The following is a 24,988-nucleotide window of genomic DNA, read 5'->3' as shown; positions in this document are numbered from 1 at the left end:
TTCACAACTTTTAATTTAATTGTACTACTAGTTGCTCAAATTTTATAAATGTAATTTACACGTATTCTGTTATTCATATTGAGTTGTTTTTTTCAATATAGTGTAAATAAGAAAAAAAAAATTTAAGTTTTTATACCAGCATTTTAATTTGTACTTCAACTGTACAATATACAATAATTTACAATTTACAACTGTATTTACATAAAAACACATTACGTAAATTTGATGTAAGGTCAGAATGGAGCGATACAGAAATGTAGAGAAACTACCCATTATCCATTGGCAGTACTCTAAATACTTCAATTTATAACAATAAATTTCCACCTTATATGAAAAATAAAATACTATACGGTAACCTAAAAATTGTCTATACAATATAGCAAAGATTTCTTCCCTCACAGTTTGAAAATATAAGTGTAAAAATTTGGAAACAAAATTACAAATTTGAAGAACCAATAAGTAAATATTAATTTATATTACTACAAACTATTTTATTGTTTTATATGAACATAATTAAAGGTCTATAAAGTACAATTTAGTTTATTTATTTATTTTTCGTCGCTTTTCATTACTTCTTACAAGTTTATATGTTTATATCATCGCTCTTATTTCCTGATTTTTTTTTCAATCTGGGAAAATATTCTTTTATTTTTTTTTCCTTCAGTTGTGTATCAAATACTTGTATATTTTATATTAATCTATATTTTATTACTACTTACTATAAGATATTGTTTATTGCATTAAATGAGCATTAAAATTTAGATAATGCGTAACTGATGTTAAAGATCAAATATCTGTACAATGATATAACGGGTTAGTAAAAAAAAGGTAGAGCTGTTTTATAGAAACAATTGTAAGATATATTGCATAAAGTTGCTCATACTTAAATATATAATTTCAGTCCCGTACAACTTTTCTCTTTCAGCTAAGCTTTTCATACACACACCACTTTACGAGACCTGATTATTAGGACTCAGGGAGTTCTATTAAACATTTATTTCCGTTGAAAACTCAGATTTAAAATTTGTTCACGATTTCAATGCATTCTCCTTCAAATTGTCGGTATGTTATATATTTATTTTATTTTCTATTAAAACATTAAAGCTTTGTTTCAGTCCCTCATTTTCATTTTTTAAAGGCCTCATTTTCATTTACTCCTTACCATAAATAAAAGAAGAGGAGATGTACATATTTAAATGTCAAATTTATAAGGACAGTCTAAAAAAAGAAAAGGATATAAATTATCCTGGAAAGAAAATAGGGAGGGTATCGACTGCCATCAATAAGAAGTACTTCACACACGATGCGGTGCGCCGGACCTCCAATAATGCTGACACCGGCGCGGAATACTGATCAGGTCGCCAAAACAAAACTCCTCCACGAACCAACTATTAATTCAACATTCAATAACCCCCTTTACAAAATTGATAAATACGGTTCGTTCAATATTGCCGAACCAATTGCCGTCTATTATTGAAGCAATTAAATCGCCGATTTTCCATTTGATAGCTCACTTACAAATTCTATATTACAAGGCGCTCCAATAAAGCTCTATTCATTGTCAAAATTGACACTCCAATATTTGCCGGACCCAAAAATTAAACTCCAATATCAACCAACCCATATGTATCGCATCGTTTGATCACTTAAAGTGGAATGAAATCATGAAGATTCTTTTTTTTTTTTTTTTCAATTTCTAAAGTATTAAAAATTTCGACTATCGATATTAAAAAACAAAGAGAAGCTTGATTTATGCACAGATTCTATTCAAGTCTTTGAATATTTGATATTCTTGAATATAATAATGACAACTAATTAGCCAGTCTAATCGGTATTCAGAAAACTATTAAACGCTAACTATAAAAAATATTTGATGTATTTGGAAGTAAATTCACTAACCAATAAAACGTATTTAGAACAATGTTAGAAGGACAATAATTCTCAAGACTAACACTTTATTTATAGGCTATAATAAATAAATACTTTAGGTTCCTACAAGCCAACTAATCAGAATTATAAAACCAATACAAAGTTCACTAATGAATTCATAATAGGTATATTAGAATAACTTTATAAAATTAATAGTATTATTTATTTATTTTATGATTTAATAATTTTTTTTGTCGCTTTTTCTAGGAAACATTTTTTTTCTTCTGCAATTAATCCTCCGTATTAAATTTTTACGGAAATATTGGGATACAAGTCTAGACCAATAAACAAGAAAATTTAAGAAAAGGAGATAAAAACTCAATGAACTAAAATTAAAATGGTTAAAATACCCATTTATGTAATTTTATTTCAATATTAAAATGTAACATAATATAAATAATTTCTATATTAGTTATGGAATTTTTCAACTGTCTTCTACAACATTCTTGTTTTTTATTTTAAAATCATAAATAAATCTCTGCCAATAACCTAATATAAAATATCACGTATTTACACTGTGATTTCTTACATAAAAATAGTAATATTTATGTCATAATACTGTAATGACCTCTCATCTTCAATATCTTGTTGCATGAAGTGAGAATGAATTGGCTAATAGGAATTAATGTATTTCTTAAGAAGATTCATTTTCGGATTTCTCAAACATTCTCACATCCTTCACTGGAATTTCAAGCAATAGTGGGGTTATCTTAACTTACAGTGCCTCCTCGGTTCCTTCTTTTGCAATCCTTTAGATTTTTTTTTTTTTATTTTATTGATTTTTTTTATGGCCCCTTTGGAATTTCTAACCTTATCTTACTAACTTTCGATATTCCTTGTCATAAACTTCATTTAACACCATTTATTTTTCCATTTTTACAATGAGTGAGCTTCTACATAAATGCAATACGAACACATGTATATTTGTACAAATAATTAAATCTTTCATAATACGTGAGTAAAAGAAGTTTCTGTATTACGGACTACTAGTACAATTATAATGATTATTATTTTTATTTATCTTTTTATTAACTTCAAATTACGTCACCGATTTCCTATTGCATGAAATTTCAGATGATTTAAACCAAAAAAAGGCATGGTTGCGACCTAGATTATAAATGCTAACCCTCGATAAAGACATTTTTTTCTTTTAGACTAATAATATAAAAAGAAATCCTAAAAAGTGGAACAGCTAAAACAGATCCTCTAAGCAAGGAAGAGATAAACGAAGATGAGACTGGCAGTAAAGAGCTCATGAAATATTTGATTGCGGAAACTGTAAATCAGGCCACCGAGGCGCCTATCCCTTCCCAGATTTCCTCCTGGAGGAAAATGATCCGGCACAGATAGCACTTGGGATTAATTTGTCACCACCGATGTCATAAACCTCGGGAAAAGTTCTCCAAAAAAGGCAGTGTAAGGAATAAAATTCAGATTTAAAACGAAAAGTTTTAAACCAATGAAAACTTTAAATATTTCTTTCTTTTTTTTTAATTCGAGTCTAAAAGTTCCTTTGTGCATTGGTAATCAATCGTTACAGCTGTATAATAAACCACTTCAAAAATAAAATGAGCCCGAAACGAAAAGGAACAAAACTATACTAATTTTGAACCAAAACACAAACAGCTGAGCAAGAAACAATAAACAATGTTAATAACATGTTGGAAATACTTGAATATTTCTCAATACAGCTGTACATTCTCAAGCATGCTTGAGCGTTTATATGCTACCTTTGGAGAAAACAGCGTAAAACATAGAACTTAACCTTAAACATAGAACAGACTAATTATTAAGTATCATTCAAAATGATTGAGGAAAACTTCTTAGGATCACATTAACCGAGATCATTTAAAATAAAACTATATAATACTTATTTCTTCCCAGTCGCATTATTAAAATTATGTTTTCATAAATACTACAACTAGATTTATTTGTTAATTTGTATTTCTTTCTTAGGTTTTTAACCTAGTTATCAGTGTTCTTTTAACATTATTTATTTGTTTTTTAAATGTATTTATTAGTTTTTGCAAACTTATTTATTTGCTTTTTAAATGTTCTAGTGGCTATTTTCTTTTTTCTATATTTCTATATATTGATAATTTCGTTTGAAGTAAATTGCATTTGAGTAGCGGATTAAATGTGTATTGTGGATCATAGGAGAAGGGAAGGTATGAGATAGTGGAATAGAGAGAAAATCGTAAAAAGGGTTGACGAAAGGAAAAAATAAAATTAATAAGGAAAATGTAATATAACTTTGTGTGAGAAGAAGAAGGTGGAAGAAATACAAAAAATAAACTAAAATATAATATTTGTGGATATAGGTATTTAGTATATAGTTAATTATTATTTGAAAAAAGAAAACGTTGAAAAAAAAATTGTATCTTTTATTAATATGTAAGTGTAAAAATATCCAATCATGGATTAAAAAGTAAGATTCATGTTCCATCTACCTGGTATATTTGGCAGCATTGCCGAATAAATCATTTCTCCTTAATTTTTTTTTAATTTTTCTATTCTTTTATGCTAGGTCATTTCTTCTTGGGGAATTTAAATTTACAATATCTTAATCAATATTACTGTTAAAATTATATTAATTAAGATATGGAAAAATAACTTAACAGTCGTTAATTTGTATATTCTTCGTATTATTCTGCTTTCAAATGAACTCCGTACATAAATCTGTAACTGCTACATAAAATAGCGTAAGGATTTATTTTTATAAAAATACCTAACTTTATTAGTCTGTCCAAAATGGTAACTGGCCAGTCCTGAGTTGTCGTTTAATAGGCTAACACAATCTTGTACTAATTGCCTGAGTAGCTTCAAAGTAAAAACTTAATGAATAAAAATTAAATTAACAGGTAGTCTCTGATTAATTAAGATAACATCTCCGTCAATGTACAATTGAACAAAATAGATTTTATTCCTGTCTCTTCATGAAATTTCAAATAATAAATAACGAAAAAAATTTGAATAACTCAATAGTCTAGTTCCTTTTTTATAGACTTTTTTTGCATGAATCATTTACAAGAATATGCCAACATTAGGAGTATAATCACGTTTCTTGCTAGACGAAGGTTGACAATAAATATCTCGGAGGGATGGCCGAGGGAAGACGTAAGTAGGCTCTTATGAAATATATCTGACAGCAATAGGGTCGGGAGGGAGGGGGTTTGATATACGTCCGAGATGATCATTATTGCATGTCGACCATCTAACACCAAGATATTTCACTATTTTACAACTCAATGCACGGAAGAGCGGCAATTTCACCTTTATTTGTCTTCGGAAAACTTTTTAAAATAACATTTTAACTTATCGAAGTATATTTTAGCGTATCTTCCTTCAGTAAAATTTATTTGGGTTCCTTAAGATCGTTTCAATCTATGTTCAATCGGACCATACAATGGTGGATTTTCCTTACATTGACCCATAAGCGTTTTCTTATCTGTTTATTTTTTCATTCAGACATTGCGGTAAGATTTGGCATAGGTTAAACTAAACAACTCAAGCAAGTATTTATCATTTCCATTTTAAAGTTCAACTTTCCAAAGTTGTTCGAAAACTGATGAAACGAAGAAATCCACAAGGCGGTACTTTGAAAATTTATTGCGCGGAATTCTATCAAGTATTTCTGAAAATATTTATATTTCCATAAAAATCGCTTTCTATCTCATAGAAAATCCATCGTAGGTTCTGAAAAAATGTTAAAGCCCAAGGTTAGATTTATCTTGAATTTACATCATTTGATTTTCAGTTTTATCCTTTTTTTTTAAACTGTAATTGTATTTATTATATTTGTTTTGTAATTCTGATTTATTAAACTCTTTTATATAAATTATATCTACGTAAAATATATGTAATATTGTTTGGTTGTATACATCTTAATAATACACGTGTATTTATACCCCACAGCAAAACCAACTGCAATAGGATTAAGGCATCGACAGAAGCTGACAAGCGTCAGCCCATTTCGAGTTTTCTGAAGTACTGGACCTGGATTGGTGTCAGTTCTATTTAACCATCAGGCAGGCACTCAATCCTCCCACCAACCTTAAAAATTGTGTTCAAGTCAGCTGTAGTATGTGAAGAGCTGTTTCTGAACTCTTGTAATATTTCGATATACGTATATCGATAAGTATCGATAGGAGCATCTAGTTAGCATCGAACACAACCTTCACCATTAGCACTCTTCTACTCTGAGTAATTTTTGTTATTTACGGTTAACAGGCATTGAGTATTTTTTTTTTTTTAGATAAATATTAATGTTTACATTTTGTAAACATAGAAAATTAGAAACTCATTTATATATTTTTTCTTTTGTTTTTTTATTAATTTTTTATATTAATTTATTTGTCTATCTCTTAATATTACTACACTTTGTTAACACACTTGGAAGTGTATTTCGAGTTAATGTTCTTTCAACTGTATTATGACGACCTGAGTAAAAGGAAAAGCCTTTGCCTCAATATTCAAAAGCAGGATTCTTTAATTCGCTAACGATATCGATCATGGATTAATCGATATCGGAAACACCCAAATATTTCGGTATAAAATTAATTAATTAAATAAAATTCCGTACAAATGGAGGATATTTTCTTTCTGTGGAGATATATTCTGACATATCAGCGGTAAAATCATTTATAATGTTATTAATTATGTTATTAGCTATATTAAGCTGATTACTATCGTAAAATGGATATTTTATCCTGGACATTACAAAATTGCTAATTTTCTATTTCAAAGTTATCCAAAAATCCTTCGTAAAATCCTTAATGCTCCTTACTTTGTCACAAATCAAGTCATCCATCAGGACCTTAATATTCCATATGTTGCCGATTTGGCCAGAACCAGATACCGTTCCTTCCATAATAAACTTCTCAACCACCCAAATCCACTTGTTTCTAACCTGGCTTCTCCTTCATTATCTAATAACCTTCCTAGGCGTCTGAAAAGAAGATGGCCTCGGGATCTTCTTCTCTAGAAATGTTATTGGAGTTCTATCAGTGGGTAGATTCTCCACATGTTTTTATCATGTTACTATGTCACCTACGGCAAATTTACTTGTTGTATATATGTGTATACAGTTGTAAATATCAATAAATAAATTATTAAAAAAAAAAAAAAAAGTTATCCATTTATATGTACCTTTACCATAGTTCTATCATGTCATAACAAGCCTAATATCGCCATCCATCAACTATTGCTTCATTCTCTTTCAATTCTTGATAGAGGGAAATCATTACGTTTATTTCGTAATAATAACGCATGTAACGGTTTAGAGCTAACACTGCTGAAGAAACTCGTTTGTTGTGACCCAATTAATTTCAGCCGAGGTATACCAGACAGATTGGACAAGTGTAGGGATCCAAATAAGAAGCTATTAGGCACTTTCTGAAAGCCGTAATGAGGAAAGTGAGCCTGTTTTATGCTTTTAATGAACCTGCTAAGTTAGCAACTCTTGTTAAGTTTTGTGTCTCTGTTGAGCGGTTGCTTATCTGTTAAAGCAGCTACCTCTTTGGCTTCCTCTTCGTACATAAGGAAGGAATTAGAAGAGGATTTGGAGAAAACTTGCCTAATAAGTTCTGTACTTCCTGCTCCTGTTCTATATAAGCGGAAAATTTAATTTATTCTCCAGTAATTGAAAAGTAGAATTATATATTAAGCTTGCTGACTTCAAACTCAGAGATTGTTACATATTACTTTGCAAATGTCTATTAATAGAATGAGGAAAATAATCACACAGGAACTATCGCATTAAAAAGTATGTCGTTATAAACATAATAGTCGCAGCAGTAATAATAATATAAATTAACCATTTACTAAGCTCCTCCTTATTGATAAACTGAGACTAAACGAAATTTGTGCATTTTTATCATAAATTCAAAAATCGTTATAGGTAATTCATCTATTGAGTATATATATATATATATATATATATATATATATCTTTTATCCGTTTTAGCTGCTTAGGCTAATGCAGTGGTCTGCGAACTAGAGGTGGGCGTACGATCTTTGCGGGTAAGAGGTTAAGAGGGTCATATTACAATAAGGAATTATTGTTAAAACTATTTAAATGTTTACCCTTTCTGATGTTCTAATGTTAAGTAAAAGATTTGAACAGGTAAATGCATTATAAAAGTGCCTCATAATGCACATTGCAGCATCTCAATTTTTAAGTAGTTTTCAGGAGCGGTCCCTTTGACACAAATTTTTGGCTTAGTGGTCCCAAAAATTCTGAGCTGGGAACAACAGTCCTAGCGTGAAATTCATACGTGCTCGCTAGCTTCAAGACTTTTCACATTTTTCATAAGATACGAGGACTGAATACTAGCCTACCAGGCAAAACGGAGTGAAGGTAGGACAAGGATCTCACCGGCCATTATTGATTTTAATAGAAATGAATTATTTATGAGCATTTAGAATATAGATAAAAGGAAGATAATAAAAAAAAGTAGTGAAGCAGAAGCTAAGGGGGTGAGCCTGTCAGTTGCCAATTAAAACTCTATATTTCTCTCACTCAATATTCAAACACACTTTCGACTGAGACTGACACTTTATCCCTTTCTATAATGATATTCTTGTCACCTAAATTTTTATTTAATTATTAATCACACATGTTTTTTATTTTTATGTTCCGAAGGCTAAAGCCATACTGAAGGTTGATTGCATAGGAGCAATATTTTGTTTCCAAGTGCACTGTAACATTAGCAAGAAAATTTATTTTCTACAAAAATATTTGTAATTTGATTATAATTTAATGTATTACTAAATAATCTTGAAAATAGATGTAGTGTTTCAATTTCAGGCACTTTTTAAATATTTAACTATCTTAAAGTCTCATCTTCCGCTTTAAGCAAAAATTTCAAAAGTGCCATTGGACCATTGCTCCCTGGAGTCTTGATGGGTCCGGCCGGGAAGTTAGGCCTTTTTTTGTGTCATGATCTCCTCTAGTGGGATTGTGACATGTGACCAACTCACTCGCTGTAATTGCCTGTGAAAAACAGATAAGTAAGGCTACCACGGAGGGCGGGAGTGGCAATTATTATTGCCAAATTAATCTATCTTATGTCTCCTCTTCCTGTTTTAACGAACTATGTCAAAAGAGATATAAGACCGTCACTTCCTGGGGGTCTTAGTATGATGGGTCCGGCCGGGAAAGATGGCCATGAGTATTTTCTTTGCCCTATAACTAAATTAAAAAATTATATTTCATATCAATCGAACTAGCCGTTAATATAAAAAACACATGTGTTCGTTCGAAAAGTTAAGTAACATGGTTTGTCACTATGTGACTCGCCATGTTACTAGTCTCCTAAATAATTTTACAAACTAACACAATTACATTAATGCCTACCATTTCATACAGCCTAATGTTTTTTAACAGGGTATTCAAAGAGTAATTGAAATGAAATGAAAAAATAATTTTATTCTGGGACAAATGTTCCCTAAGAAAAAATAAATTATTCAAATATTAAAGTTATTTGTCCCGCAGAGATTTAAAAAACTTTCAGTGTACATGTTGATTTAGCATGAAAACCTTAATATATAATATATAATATGATAGTAATCAATAAAGGCTGTATCAATAATTGTCAGTAATTGAAGGAGGAATAGTAAACAAAGAGCGTGTTTAGTTCCACCCACCTCAACTTCCTATTTTAATCAAATATCAAGATATTAGTTCTTGGATTTTCCAAGTAAACGACATTTTTTCATAAGAATGCACACCTCTCAACTCTAACTTAATTTGTAGAGAGAACATACAGAGAAAACTGGACATGAAAGGAGAATTTCTAAAAACCATTAGTTCCTAACCTCTTAACTACTTTGATCACCTGAAGAAGCTACATTTTCCTACAAATGTATTGCTGTCAAATATGAAATTTATCATAAATTCTAAAACTGGTGACAAAAGTAGAGGAAAGTTCAGTTAGAGTAGAGAAATTCAGTTATTCCCCCTTCTTGATTGTTTTACACAATACTGAGATAACCACCAACAAAGTTTCGAACCCAAGTGAGTAAATAAATGATATCGATTCGCCATTACTGGCGCCCTAATCGGACAATAAACTGACAAAGGGTCAGATTTGGGGCGTGTACTCGCACCTAACCGAAGCAAGTTATTATTAATCAAGGGCCTGCCACCTCAGCTCCAGATTCAATATTCCCTTCCTTGAATTATTGAAAACGGTCAGAATTGGAAAGTTGAGGTTCGCAGACCCCTCCATCTAGGGTAAGTAGATACCATCCTCTATTTAAAGCTGTCCCTACTGGACATTAAGCAGTACTTACTGAGTTGTCATTTATTGATTGGCTAATTCATAAATGTTTTAAAAAATAAATTAATTTAATGGAATAAAGATATAATTTTATTAATTATACTAAACTATTTTTTATTAATTAAAGTTATAATGTCTAAGAAAGTTTTAAATTGTTAATCAAGTTTTAACTTTTTCAAACTAGTGAAATGTAAGGTTTAAAAAACTAATCATTCAGAGTACTTAAAAACTTAAATAATCATTATAAAATAGTTTTTATTTCGTTAACCAACTGAAGTAAAGGAAATTCGTAAATGGGAAAGTTGTAAATTACATCAAAGTGTTATATTATTTGAATTAATTCAACTTATAATAAAACATAAAAACTCACTTCTGAGAGTATTTGACTTTTCTTTTATTTTGAACAGTAACAGTCCAATGCACTGTATATACGTCTTTTTTATATTATTTTTTTCTTTTCTTCTTTTCTCTTAATATTTAGAGACAGAGTTACCTAAAGACTGAAATTTTTTTTCTATTTTAATAAATGGCCCTGCTATGACACTAAGAAACATCTTATCAACTGTAATTTTAAAATAATGCGGTATTGAAAATATACCGCATTACTACATTTTTAACGAGTTCCGAGGATTATCCTTGAGTGACCTATAGCTTTGGTACCAAATTAAAAAAAAAAAAAATTAGGCACATATTTTCGGACAAAAATAGAGTAACGGTGGAGAGCAAAATTTATTTTAGTTCTATTTTTGAAATCCACTTTACTGTAATAATAATGTTCTTTTTATATCTATTTTTCATTCTTTTCATAGTCTTTGCGTCAAAAGTGACTTTGGAAAAATAATAATTTTTATAGCCACGTAATCGAAAAATAAATACCCCATCAACAGAAAAACTAAACAAAAAAGATCTAAATCATATAATATTGACAAAAATACGGCACATTTTACTGTAGAACCATAATTACGAGTATTATAAAAATATTTTCTGCAGGTTCCCACGGAAAACCATTATCTTTTTACTTGTTTTGTTTCTCTAGAAAAAATTAATGGAACAGAAAAATAGATTATTTGATGAAAATTAAAAGAAACAATCTTTACTTCAATCTAGAGTACTTTTTACAAATTTCCGCACACCGCAAACAAATATAAAGACAATAAAACAAATAGATGAAACTTAAACCCCAAACAGTATTTGTAGAATTGAATTTCAGATCTCTATGATTGCATACAAATATGCAACTCTGGGAAAACATTTTTATCAACTAATGAAAACCGAAACTGAATAAATAATTTTACCCTGATTTAAATTTACACGTTCACAAAATATAATATTAGGATTAAAAGATTAATCAAACATTAGTACTTAAAAAAAGACATAATCTGGACTTAAATGAGTTATCTATATATTTCTGGCATACATCCGAAGGGGCTATATGCCGTATTTATCTTCCCACTCTGGCCCTAAGTTTATTAACCGCTGTAGGCACTCCGTTTGGAGAAGGCATTTACTGAGTTTTACTCAACTCGCCCGAGGGATCCCGCCAGAAGTATTGCTAAATCTCTTCTTGTGTAAATATACAATAGAACTTTGGCCAAATTGGAATCTCTAAAGCCTCGCCGAATAATGAGTAAGTGTTTTCACTTCAATCAAGCTTTAGCAGTTTTGTTTTAACAATTAAGTTTTATTTAAAGGGCCCTCAACGCTCAAAAGTTACAGTTATACTCGGATTATTCTCTTTCGTTCTGTTTCATGCAAATGTTTTGAAACTACTTTTGAAAATATTAAATAACTGACTGGACCAAAAATCATTATTAGATAATTGTTATATATATATTTTCACAATAGCGATTTTTTTCATTATATTTGTTTGTCTCAATTTATGATTTTTGTGATAATGAGGCAGTCCTAGCCCCCCGCCATTGCCTCTTGTCACCTATAGGTGACACAAATTTGAAATGAAAAAGTTTGTGTGACATAAGGCCCCTGAGAATAAATACATGGTTCACACATTATGATTATTTGTCTGGCAAACATTTAAATGTTTTCAGTAAGCAAAATGAAATCACATTAAGATCTTAGTTTAACTACTATTTATAATGGTAATAAATATATATAGTTCACATATATAAGAAGATGGTCAGGGTTGCGGTCAAAAGTGAAACAAAAATAGTTAACAACTATTTATTTTCCGACGTTTCGCCCCACTTTGTAGGGCTTCATCAGAGCTGTTCAAAGGAATCGGTTGAACAGCTAACTATTTTAACTACTTAATTACTGTGATTAATTACTTAACTACTGTACTTAATTACTTAACTACTGTTCAACCGATCCCTTTGAACAGCCCTGATGAAGCCCTGCAAAGTGGGGCGAAACGTCGGAAAATAAATAGTTGTTAACTATTTTTGTTTCTCTTTTGACCTCAACCTTGACCATCTTCTTATATATCAATTTTTGCGGTCAACTATATACATATATAGTTCATAATAATACGGAGGTTTGGTTATGTAGTAAATAAAGGAATAGGTGTTGTTTAAAGAAGAGAATGGATGAGGATTGGCGAATAGAGATGGAGAGAGAATTCCAGGAGATTGCACGTATGCAATTATGAGTATAAATAATTAAACAAAAGATTGTAGGAATATAGTCCGGGTGGCGGTCAATAAAGGTATTAAAATAGTAAAATAAAACTATTTATTGTTAATTAACGTTTCGTCCCTATTTGCAGGTCTGTTACATTGAAGTGATGACGAGTGAATCTCATTTCATTCTGACACCTCTGACGAAGCCCTGCATAGTGGCACGAAAATTTAAATAGATTTATTTTTTTATAATCTTAAAAAAATTTCTTGAGACTGGTAATTTTTTAATAAATAATTCAAAACACTATCCAATTATCCATTAAAAACCACAGTCAAAATTATTTCTCTGCAAACACTATTAATACACTTTTAGTGATAAAAGTGTATTAATAGTGTTTGCAGAGAAATAATTTTGACTGTGGTTTTTAATGGATAATTGACTTATTAGATATTAATGTTTTGACCTGGGCAGAATAGCCTGAATGAAGTTTTTAGAGTGGTTAAATTATATGTTTTCATAGTGGTATTGAGATTGTCCCTGAAGATGGCCGGATTGTCTGAAACGTTGGACGTGTAAAAGAAATAAAAGTTTTGAGACTATAATTGGATAGTGTTTTGAATTATTTATTAAAATAGATTTATTTTAATATTTTGATACTTTTATTGACAATCACCCCGGCTATCTTCCTACAAGCTACTTTATACGGTCAACTACCTTCTTTCAAAATAAATAAAAGATTCATAGTAGCTTTTAGAATTCCTGATACTCATTTATCATATTATTCTGATATGTTTAGATATATGTAATTAAAACTAATTTAATTATATTGACATTATCAAACTTGTGGGAATCGGAAGCTCATTTGTAAGGGAATGGACTACTAACTCAAAGGACGACCCGGGTTCGAATCCGGCTGTGGCAGATAATTATTATCTGTTGCCTGTAGCCGTTGAGTCAGCCCTGTGGGGTTCAGGAGTCAGCCCTCCTGAGTCTTTCCAGCCTTAATTGGTTACAAATCTGGTAACAGTACTTCCTTACAAAATACTGCACCTCTGAACCCTTTCATGGGTTGTTATCAGTACAGATTTAATTATTATACTAAAGATTGTTATTCGTGAAAAATATTAGTGAAAAAAAATATATTGGTTAAAAGTCCTCAAAAAATATTATATGAAGATGAGGTTCACGTATACAAATGTTCAATTACAAACTGAATGATTAACAAAGTCAAACACAATTTCTAAGAAAAAATACTATTAAAGATAATAAAAGTTTCATTAGGATCTGAGGAGCAAGATACTTAAAAGAATATAAGAAAAAATCTCTGTTTTTTTTTCATTCAAAGAAAATTTCATTGAATAAATAATTACAGGTTTTCGGTTATGTATGCTCTTTCGCGTAGATCAAATGAGTAAAATTTAGAATTTAAGAAACTATTAGTTACAATAAAATAACTAATAAGCTCTAAATAAACTCCGAATTAATAAAACATGATATTAAAAAAAGAAATTATATAATTATCATCTTTCGTTATTGGCAAGATAAATATTCAATATCCATGGATATGGATATACCAGATCATCAAAGATATTGCATATGAGATACTTTGTTGGACAAAGTTATAAGGAAAAGTGTTCATATCTTCCGGTCTTCGCCTCATCACTTCCTTCTGACACTTTTACATTTTATATCAGTTCCCTTACTTAAAAGATATCCCTTTTAGTCCTTTCATAGCAGAGATACCGGGAAAAAATGTGAACCCTTGTTATACATAAAAGAATATTTGTTGATACAAATATGTAAAGAATTTTATGTGACAAAGACATACTGTGTCTCGATATATTTATAATTATAACGAACTTTTATTCATGGAAAATGAAAACGAAGGCTTTACATAGGAAATTACCAACAGGTTTATCAATTAATTACTGGTACTTGGAGAAGGAAACAAGTCCAGCAAGTAGGCCTAGTGGTGCTTTTTGCCAACTCCTGACGGCTACCTGAGTTCCCGCCGCGTACTAATTAAGGTGGGAGTGTCAAGATTATTCCGAAAAATGAATGTTAATTGTCCAAGGTGGGAATCGAACCCACAACGTTCCGAACCGAGCGCACTTGGACCTGCGCCCCAACCCGCACGGCCGTCACATCCCTTCCCTTATCAATTACCTATGTTATCGTTAACAGATATAAAGCGTGTTTGTAACCTACAGGTTAAGAATATCGTGAATTAATTCACTAACAATAAAACCGGCCTATATTCTAATTGGATAATTCAAGATATTTTATATAGTTTTATTTAATATTTTAAAAAATCTTGATATATAATATCCACAATTAATACTTCAATTAGGACCTAATTTAAATCCATCAAAAGTATATTGGGCAATATAAATACACTTTTATGAGGCTTATCATTTTAATCCAATTAATTACTGCCATAAATAACTACTATTCATTTAAATATATAAAAAATACCAAAAAATACCAAAACAATGTTTTAAAACATGAAAGAAATATTAGAAGCTTAACTAAGCAAATATTTAATAAAAAAGCTACTTTATTTAGTCTCGCAGCCCAAATAACAGTCGTTTATTTTTTTTTAATATCCATTTTATTATATAATGTCTAGTCCTTTAGTAAAATTGTGACTTAGTCCGATATGTTGGTTTTATCAAAGATAAAAAAATGTCACATAGCCCAAGATTTAATAGAACTCAGGATATTTAACCGAATTTTTACTAATATTATTCTTTAATTTGCATATGCCTTTTGGATTTTAGTGCAAATTTGTGATTCGTTTGAAAACCTCCGCAATGGATTAGTGGTGAAAGCATCCAAAGAAGCCAATCCCGGCATTGTACATCCACCTAATGCAGCAGATCCCTGCTCTAGAGGCGCTTCAGTCTTCTTGTTGGATTTTGTGGTAGTAAGTCAGTAATTTTTGTACCGGTAAGTAGATTGGAGTGTCCAGCGAGTGAGTCATGAAAAGTTTTTTACTGTTTTTTTTTCTTTATCTATTTAGTCACAAATGGTATACACAAGTCCTTATGTAATGATTTCTTTGTGATGTAACCAAATATAATAATAATAATCCTTCCATATCTTAATCGATATTGCTAACGGAATCGAATATTGTTTTTTCATCATAATCATTTTATCTCCTTTACCGCTTGCGCAGTGTGGAGTTACAATTTGCAGAGTCTGGATCAGATGTTGGAGCTCTTGGACCATCCCCCTTCTCCTACTCCAGTCCATATCCCACCTCCTGAACGCCTCCTTAACACTCTCCTCCCAGGAAATGCGTGGTCTTCCTCTTGGCCTTCTTTCCTCCACGCGAGTCTCATATGTCTGTCTGGCAGTTCTTTCCTGGAGCATCCGAAGGAGGTGTCCGAACCATCTTAGCTTGACCCCCTCTAGGATGCTCTCAACCGGTTTGACACCGAGGTTAGTCCGAATGGTACTGTTCCGTACTCTATCTTGTCGTGATATATGGTTTAATTATTTTGTTTTTTAATAAACTTGTTTTACAGTAATCACAATGATTTAGCAAATAAAAGTTTTCCTGTGTAATTAATATGTTCCGAGTTATATGTTAATTAAAATTTAATTAGAAAAATGTTTCCATTTATCCGAAAAGCATCTGATGTTGAATAATTAAATTACAGTACTGAAAGTACTAATAAAGGAATTTTTAATTAATTCAAAAGCTAATAGGTGCTTTTGTTTAAGCAAAAATTTTATTTCATTCACAAAATGATGAATAAAATGAAATTATTTTTATTTTATACATAAGTTTTTACGTGAACTATTATATTTTCTTCAGCAACAATAAAAGGAGGGTGAGAAAAAATATTTATTCCTTATATTCATCGTTCAAACATTTTTAGTATCAATTACTTACAATTTAATGTAAGACTTTACTTTACTTAACACAGTCCAACATTGTTATATATCACATTGTTAATTGTATCGGTACTTTTACATAATATATCTAATTTTCAATAAATATTTTATTCAATAATGCAACATGTAGCATACAATCATCATTTCAAGGGGAAAGGGAGAAGCTGGAGATTTAAATTATAATTTTTATCTTGGACATGTTAACTACATTGAATTGTTTGTTAAAATATATTATTACAAACTATAACTATTTTCCATAAATAATAGATAACTAAACCTTCTACATACAATAACCAAAATGTTCGACGACGATACGATTGGTGGCATACACACGTATGTTCAGCAAATCGCCGCCCAAACCCAACTTCACATATTTACAACTTAATGCAATTCTACCACCTACGTTTCAGACTACCACTGTGTCGATTGCTGCGCTTGATTGCTAACAAATGCAATAATACACCATCATTTTATTCGTCACAATACTTATATATACCTAAATTATATCAACTGATTTTCTGCTTGCATCTATCTTCGATCCGAATATTATACGCAAAACTTTATTTTCTTAAGTCGTAAGGTGTTGTTCCAATAATAAAAGGGTTCGTCGTGGGTTCGTAAAATAGTTTCGCATCCCTAAATAAGAGTAGGAGAGTTTAGTAAATAATAATGTTTAACCTAATAATTATATCAACTATGCAAGTTTTCCAAATTTCGGTTTAAAAAAGGATGCATTCAATCTACATTGTTTAAGTTATTTGTTGAACAGAGTTAAATAAAAAATTTAAATTTTCAATGTCCTATATGCTGCCGATTTGGCCAGAACCAGATACCAATTCTTCCATGATAAACTTCCCAACCACCCAAACCAACTCGTTTCTAACCTGACTTCTCCTTCATTACCTAATAATCCTAAGCGTCTGAAAAGAAGATGGCCTCGATATCTTCTCCTTTAGAAATGTTTTTGGAGTTCTATCAATGGGTAGATTCTCCTCATGATTGTATCATGTCATAATATCATTTACAGCAAATTTACTTGATGTGTATATATGTATACAGTTGTAAATAACATTAAATAAATTATTTTAAAAAAAATTAAAAATAAAAAAAAATTTACAAAGTAACAAGTACAATAAACTATTATAAAATCGAAATATATAGATATATTCACTAAGACTAAAGATGATAATGGAACTCTCACGGAATAAATAAGCATTATTTTATTTTTATCGCACCTTATTCAGATTTCGATAATAGTCGCATATTACTTATATACCAGATAAAATCTAATAAGATTTTATTTTTATAATTATTTTATTTTAATTATTATATTTAATTATTATTAGGTTTTTTTTTATAATGAGATTAGATAAAATCTAATCTTCCAGATAAATGAAAAAGCAAATTTTATTAATGGTCAAGATTCGAAACCCGATAATTATTGATTTTGGGTCCAGCTGTTGGCGAAATTTCGGGAAGATTAACTGGTAAAATCGGTGATTCACTCAGTAAATTACAAACTTACATAAACTCCATATACAAAGTTTCCCTTTAAAGCAGAGTTGCGCTAATTGGGCCGTTTATTATCAAGTGCTGAAAAGCTGTTATCCCCATTAATTGATTTAAATGGGAAGTTCATGTTTTCAATGATTTGGAAATGATCAAACAAACAAAGTATCCTTACATATATTCAAGTGGGTGTTTAATATAATTTTAATAAAGGGCACAATATCTATTATTTATTTATTTGATGAAAAAATAATTGTCCCGAATGCTCTTACATTGGAAAGATAATATGGCAGTTCAAAAACATGCTAAGAGGTAATACTTGATCTAAACAGCGAAACTTGAAAATGGAAACCCGATGCTTGGGTATAATACACGTGTACCGCTATAACTTACTCAAAAGCACCCCCGACATGAGATAGTGAATTAACCTAACGAAGTTGGACTAATCCCACTGAGTATGATACCGAATGTCTGACGGCATTCCTACCTCTATGGCTCTTAACTTCAGGCCGCTATCAAGTTAGCGGTGGGAATTACAGTATTTGCACTCCGCTGATAACCTTTAATAATGATTAAATATTTCACCTTTAAATTTGATATAATTTCCAATAATGCGATATATATATTCGGCTGTAATATAGCAGTAAAATAAAGTCTGATTAAATAAAAGAGATGTTTTCTTTTGAAACTTTTTTTAAAATAAACATTCTATTTTCAAATAGATGTTACGGATCAGCATTTTCAGTAAAAAAAATGAGCCCACCGTAACCAGAAGCTGGCTTCTTATGTTTCTTATTTTAATATAATTAAGTAATTTCCAAAAGTAGATATATTGAGTTTTAATGGAATATATCTCGTCCCTATCTGGGATAACTGTGTTGAACTATGCAACCTGATACTACTGTTAAGTTTTACTTCTATGAATTAATATTTTGTGAATGGAAGCAGGCAAATTAATTTTTTTTTTACTACGTTTCTGTTAATTTATGACATGCAGTGTAGGGAATAAGGGGTTATCCTATAGGTAACCATCTTATTCTAAACAGAGTGTGTAGGTCGAGTTTTCATTCCGTGAGAGCCACACCAAATAATAGTACAAGAGCCCAAGAGGAGAAAAAAGGCAGTTATCTCACCCCAATTTTTGATTACTTTAATGAAAACTATTTATAATTATTAGTCAAAATTGAAGACTCTGCCAAGTATAGGTAGGGGGAATAAAAAAAGGTGGCTGTTTCAAAGCGATAAAAAAAACTAATTTTTCAATCGGAATTCTATATCTTAAAAAGTAGGAACACAAGAAAACCTAAGAGTACGTCATTTAAAGAAGAGTAAATTTGCTAAAATGTGAGCCCCAATAGAGTTATTTACGTTAAATAGTTTTCGAGATATAGCTTTTTAAAAAGCAACATTTCATAAAAATGTTGTATGGGACGTACTAAAATATCAGTAGTTAGTGAATTTATTTTGAAAAATCTATATCTCAAAAACCATTTGATGTACAGATATCTATTAATACTCAAATTAAAGCTAGTTTAATGAGCTATAATGTAGTTTATGATGTTTATCTTCGTAGCAGTAATATGTTACATGAAATTCGCTAAAGTAAATTGATTTATAGCTGTTCGGACAAATTTTCATTTGGCAAATTTATAGTCATATGTGAATATCATAAAAACTACTACCCCTACGAAGATAAGTGGCATAAACTACTTTATAGTAAGTTAAATTTCCTTTATTTGGAGTGTTGGCAGACATATGTGCGTCCTATGGATCTACAGATATATTTTGTCAAAAATCCAACATTTTATACGAACAACTAGAAATTAACATTTTGTGAGTTTATTTTGTTAAATATCATAAAAACTACTACTCCTACAAAGATAAACCTAACTGACGATTTTGTGGTAAATTTAACTAGCTTTAATTTGAGCGCTGGCAGACATCAGTACGTCCAATGGTTTCATAAATCAAATCTATTGTTCGCACAACTATAAATTAATTTATTTTAGCAAATATCATGAAAACTACTATTCCTACGAAGATAAAGGTCATAAACGTCTTTATAGTCCATTAAACTAGCTTTAATTTGAGTGCTAATAGACATCTGTACGTCACATAGTTCCTGAGATTTAGATTTCTCAAAATAAATTAACTAACTACTAATCTTTCAGTAGATTTTTAAGAAATTTTGTTTTTTAAAAAGCTATATTTCGAGAACTATTGGATGTAAATAGCTCTTTTAGAGTTAATATTTCCACAAATTTACTCTTCTTTAAATAATGTTCTCTTAGATTGTCTAGTGTTGTTAGATGATATAGAGCTCAGAATGAAAAATCAATGGTTTTATAAGGTTTTGAAACAGCCGCTATTTTTTAATCCTCCTACCTATACTTGCCAGACTCATCAATTTTGACTAGTAATTATACATAGTTTTTATTGAAGTAATCAAAAATTGGAGTGAGATAACAACCTTTTTTTCTTCCCTGCTCTTGTACAATAAGGTCAAGCCGCCTAAGCCGTAATGCAACCAACGCCTCTGTAGTTACAAGGTTGCAAAGGTGACACCTTAGATCTCTCGCCTATTGTGGTTTCCAGGTGTAATTAAATCGTACATATTAATTTATATAAAGACTAGCTTTTGATTTGCATAATTATTAGATTTATCAGAGCTTCTCAGTTTACTAGATTTATCTTGTTGAATATAACGCATTTTTTTTGTTTGTTTTTTATTTGGATTAAAAATTAGACAGTATGTGTAGAATAAATTTTTAAAAACCATAAGACATACAATTGAGTAAAAGCTACAATTTACATTAATATTACACAAATTAATCTTTTTCCTTTAATGTTTACAAACCCTTAGAAGCATCCATAAGAAAACCAAAACCTTATGCACACATAATTGAAGAAAATAGAAGAATTATTTATTTTGGATTCTTGTCTTATTGAATTTTTTCATAAATATTCGAGGCCAATATTTCAAGTTTTGGGATTTCATATTACTAATATAGTCATGTTTGGATAAATACAATGACAATTCTAATATTGTTCGTGCTAAACAATTGTCATGAGATGAACTGACGAGATATAATATAAAATTGAAATCGATATGAGGAAAAGAGAGTTATAGAGAGCTATGATAACTAAGAATGAACCACGGTTAGGAAAAAAACTCTTGTGCTATTATTTTTTATTTATTTTTTTTAAATATTTATTTATTGCTATTTACAACTGTACATTATAATACATTTAGTAAATCTGATCTAAGTTAAATTGGAGTGTTACAGGCGTGTAGAGAAACTACCCATTGGTAGCATCTAATGACATTTTACATTAGCTGGTCTCGTGGCCATCTTCTTTTCAGGCGCCTCGGAGGATTGTCAGGAATGGAAGAGGATGCAAGGTTAGAAACTAGGGGGGTTTGAGTGGTTAGAGAGTTCAGGCTAGATCGGTTACATACATAGGGAACATAAAGGTCTTTATGTATGATTTTATTTGTGACAAAGTAAGAAGCATTGAGGATTTTACGAAGGATTTTGGATTGTAAGGATTGAATACGAGAGCGTTATTATTTAAATTGAAAAGCATTAAGTACAAAAGTTAATTAAATAAAAAAAATCTTTGATGAGCGTTTTCTCAATCCCATCTGTTTTGGATTAGTTTTTACTGTATCCTGCGTTATATACGACCTATTTACTATGTTTGTAACTTTTTTAAGTCTTTCAATTAAAGTGGACTTGATCGAAACTTTCTAATATAAATGCCCTTTCATGGAATTCTCTTAACTGGCTATAAAATCAAGTGCAGTAAGTTTCTCAAACTGCTGGCGGTGAATTATTGGCCAACTGAATGAAGTGCTATTGGCCCTCATTTCAGTTAAATTATCATTTTTCTTTTTCCCTTCCCTTGCACAAGAGCGGTGCCATTAAAAGTTGAAATTCAGTCCCCAACTCTCCTTCCCGGCTAAATAAGGAGTCGCTCAACTTACTGGGAACCTCACTACTTATTTTCTTCATAATGGAGTTGCCGAGCTTGTCCAAAACCCATCCCATACTTCTTGGCCCCATCTCACTCTGAAGAATAAGTTCCCTCTCCTGCTCTCTGGGTGCTACCATTGTCTCCAAAAACGTCACCAGCAAACGGGAATTCGAAAACTTCATATTGTTGGTCTAGCCTAAATAAAAGAAGGTTGATAACAAAATATTTTACAGTATATCAAACAATTTTACGGCAAAGGGAATAGAGAGAGGGAGAATTTATCAAATTATTTATTTATAATTCATAATAAGTAATTGATGATGAATTGAGAGGGTAAGTACAGAAAAAACTGTATTATTATGAAGAATTTCTTCATTATGTAATATAAAATTATAATATTTATACTCGTATGTTTTATCTAGCAGCATCACGACAACGGAAAATCTGTTTTCATTTTCTTTTTTCTTTATAATGTAGTGTTACATTCTATCGTATACTTTCAAACACGGGTAATGGAGAAAAGAGAGCAAATCCACACCTTATTTACAGATATATAAATTAAATTATTACAAAATAACAAATAGAAAAAAACAGACAAGTAAAATAAAAGTTGAAAACATCTAAAATACATTCATTGTAGAATATTCACATTTACCTTAGGGAACTCAAAACCGAGCTTGTCCCTCTAATTGTAAAAAAAAAAAATTGGACTCCATGAGATCTTCTCCCTGAATCGGGCCTCGGTTGTTGAAAGCCATTGGAGGCAGAGCTAGGGCGCTAGCAAGAGATGAAAAGGAATATATTGGAGTTTGACTAGTGCAATAAATCCAATATAAAAAACTTAAAAGTTTAACTTAACTATCACAACTGACAGTTAGGTGTAGGTGTGAGTCGTCCGTAGCTCAAGTAGTTGAGGAGCAGGTGTTTCCTAATACCTTGGTGTTCTTTGGTGATCCCACGAAATGAAAAAATAGTTCCTCACCATGGTATTAGAATAAGGTGGTAACCTATAGACAAACTTTTTAGATTTTATTTTCAAGAAATTTTAGATAAAAGACTCTCTAAAAAAAAATAAAAATTAAAGGTAGGCGTAGAGGTGATAATGTCGTAATATCGGGTCTTATATTTACATTATCTCAAAAAAGTGTCACTGTGTGTAAATAATATAATACATTATGTGATATAAAAACGGATTTTATAGAATTAGATAAAAAAAAAACATTAAAAAACAAACAAACAAAGGTTGGGATAGGATAGTTCATATAGATTTTTTTTTATTTTAACTAACATTAAGGTGAAATCCTTTTTTAAAATTCTGAAATTTTCGTTAATTTATCAAGGAGCAATTGATACGTATGCCAGTCTCTAAAAAAGTACTTATTTGAATTAAGTATATTTAGTTTTTTTACATCCCAGACATTTATTAGTCGTGAATACCGTGGTAGTGATTAAACATACCAATTAAAGACAAGGCATACAAAAATAATGAACACCACCTAATTTTTTTCATTTTGAGCTATTACAAATTCCAAGAAATTCTATTTAGTGGGTTCATTATAATACAAACTGAAAATTAAGATGTCAAATTCTGATAAAAACAACTCAATTTTACTAAGGTCTCGGCCAACAAGGTAAAAATGTAATACATTTAAACCCCTCTATTACGGAACTACTATACTCCGAACGCGAGAGCTAATTTAATTTCCCATTGCAAATTTCACATCTCTACTACGTATTTAAGTAATAAAATGTACAAACATGCAATTATGCAACAGAATTTGAGAGTGGCATATTTTGGGGGACAGTAGGGCACGGATATTCGTGCTGTACGAATCTGAAAAATGTTTAAAAGCATAAAACCATAAAAAATATAAATTTGAACCTTGAAGTATTTACGAACTCTAAAGAAATAATTTTCTACTTTTTATCCCACTTAATTCAGAACATGAGCTACAGGTAACTTGACACATTTTATGATAAAAACCTTTTAACGTCGGACCTGTTTTAAACATCTACGAAGCTAACAAAAGTGAAATTCGCTTCTGAAATTTTAAACAGCCCAATTATGGACACAGTCTCACTAATGTTCTTTCCAAAATTTTGCAAGACATTAGATAGGTGATTGATGGTGTGTCTGGATGAGGTGTGTGAATAAATAAAGAACAATGATACGGTCTTGATAGAACTGAAATATCATTCACTATAATTTAAAAAAAAAATATATCATGTATCTTCGTTTTAATTTTAACAAAAGAATTTTTAATTCAAAGAAGTAAATATATTTATTTATCTACATGTACTTTATTCTGGAAAATTTTAATTTGTGTAAGAATTGAGATTTTTTTTATTTCTATATAAGTACATTTATAGATAATCAAATAAATTTTTAAAGTCAGAAAAAATTATATACATATTCTACAAATCGATAGTTGAAACGAGATGCTTAAGCAACAACGTGTTCACAATTCTATTATTCCATTTTATTTTTTATGTTTTTAAAAACATTAACATTTTTAAAAATGTGTTACCTGTAACGGACACAAAATTCCCTGGGTGTTAATTTTATTGATTAAATCACTACATCAGTGAATCAAGGTTGAAACGGGTGATGTATAAACATATAAATGGGAAGCGCCATGGCTCAGTGGTAAGGTACTGTTCTATCAAATCCGGGGTTCGAATCTGGCTGTAACAGATAATTATTTAATCTGTTGTTCTAGCCGCGGTTGACTAACCCTGTAAGTTTTAAGCAAGGTAGGGCCGATCTAGCCTCATAAAGTGGACACAACCGTTGGTGTATATATATA

General features: G+C 30.4%; 1 protein-coding gene and 1 long non-coding RNA gene across 6 annotated transcripts in view; one reads left to right on the top strand and one right to left on the bottom strand.

The window, feature by feature from the left end:
- The window catches only part of Nplp1 (Neuropeptide-like precursor 1), a 348,625-nt gene that overhangs the window by 221,931 nt on the left and 101,706 nt on the right, over positions 1 to 24,988 (top strand). The gene's annotated exons all lie outside the window — the stretch shown is intronic.
- LOC136796954 (uncharacterized) overlaps positions 1 to 24,988 on the bottom strand; it is a 326,124-nt gene that overhangs the window by 205,839 nt on the left and 95,297 nt on the right. The window lies entirely within an intron of this gene.

Source organism: Halyomorpha halys, unplaced genomic scaffold (genome assembly GCF_000696795.3).
Source record: "Halyomorpha halys isolate HHAL.00 unplaced genomic scaffold, Hhal_1.1 Scaffold303.1, whole genome shotgun sequence".
Lineage (NCBI taxonomy): Eukaryota > Metazoa > Arthropoda > Insecta > Hemiptera > Pentatomidae > Halyomorpha > Halyomorpha halys.
Note: the sequence above shows the minus strand (reverse complement) of the source record. Positions and strands in the feature narration are given on the sequence as shown.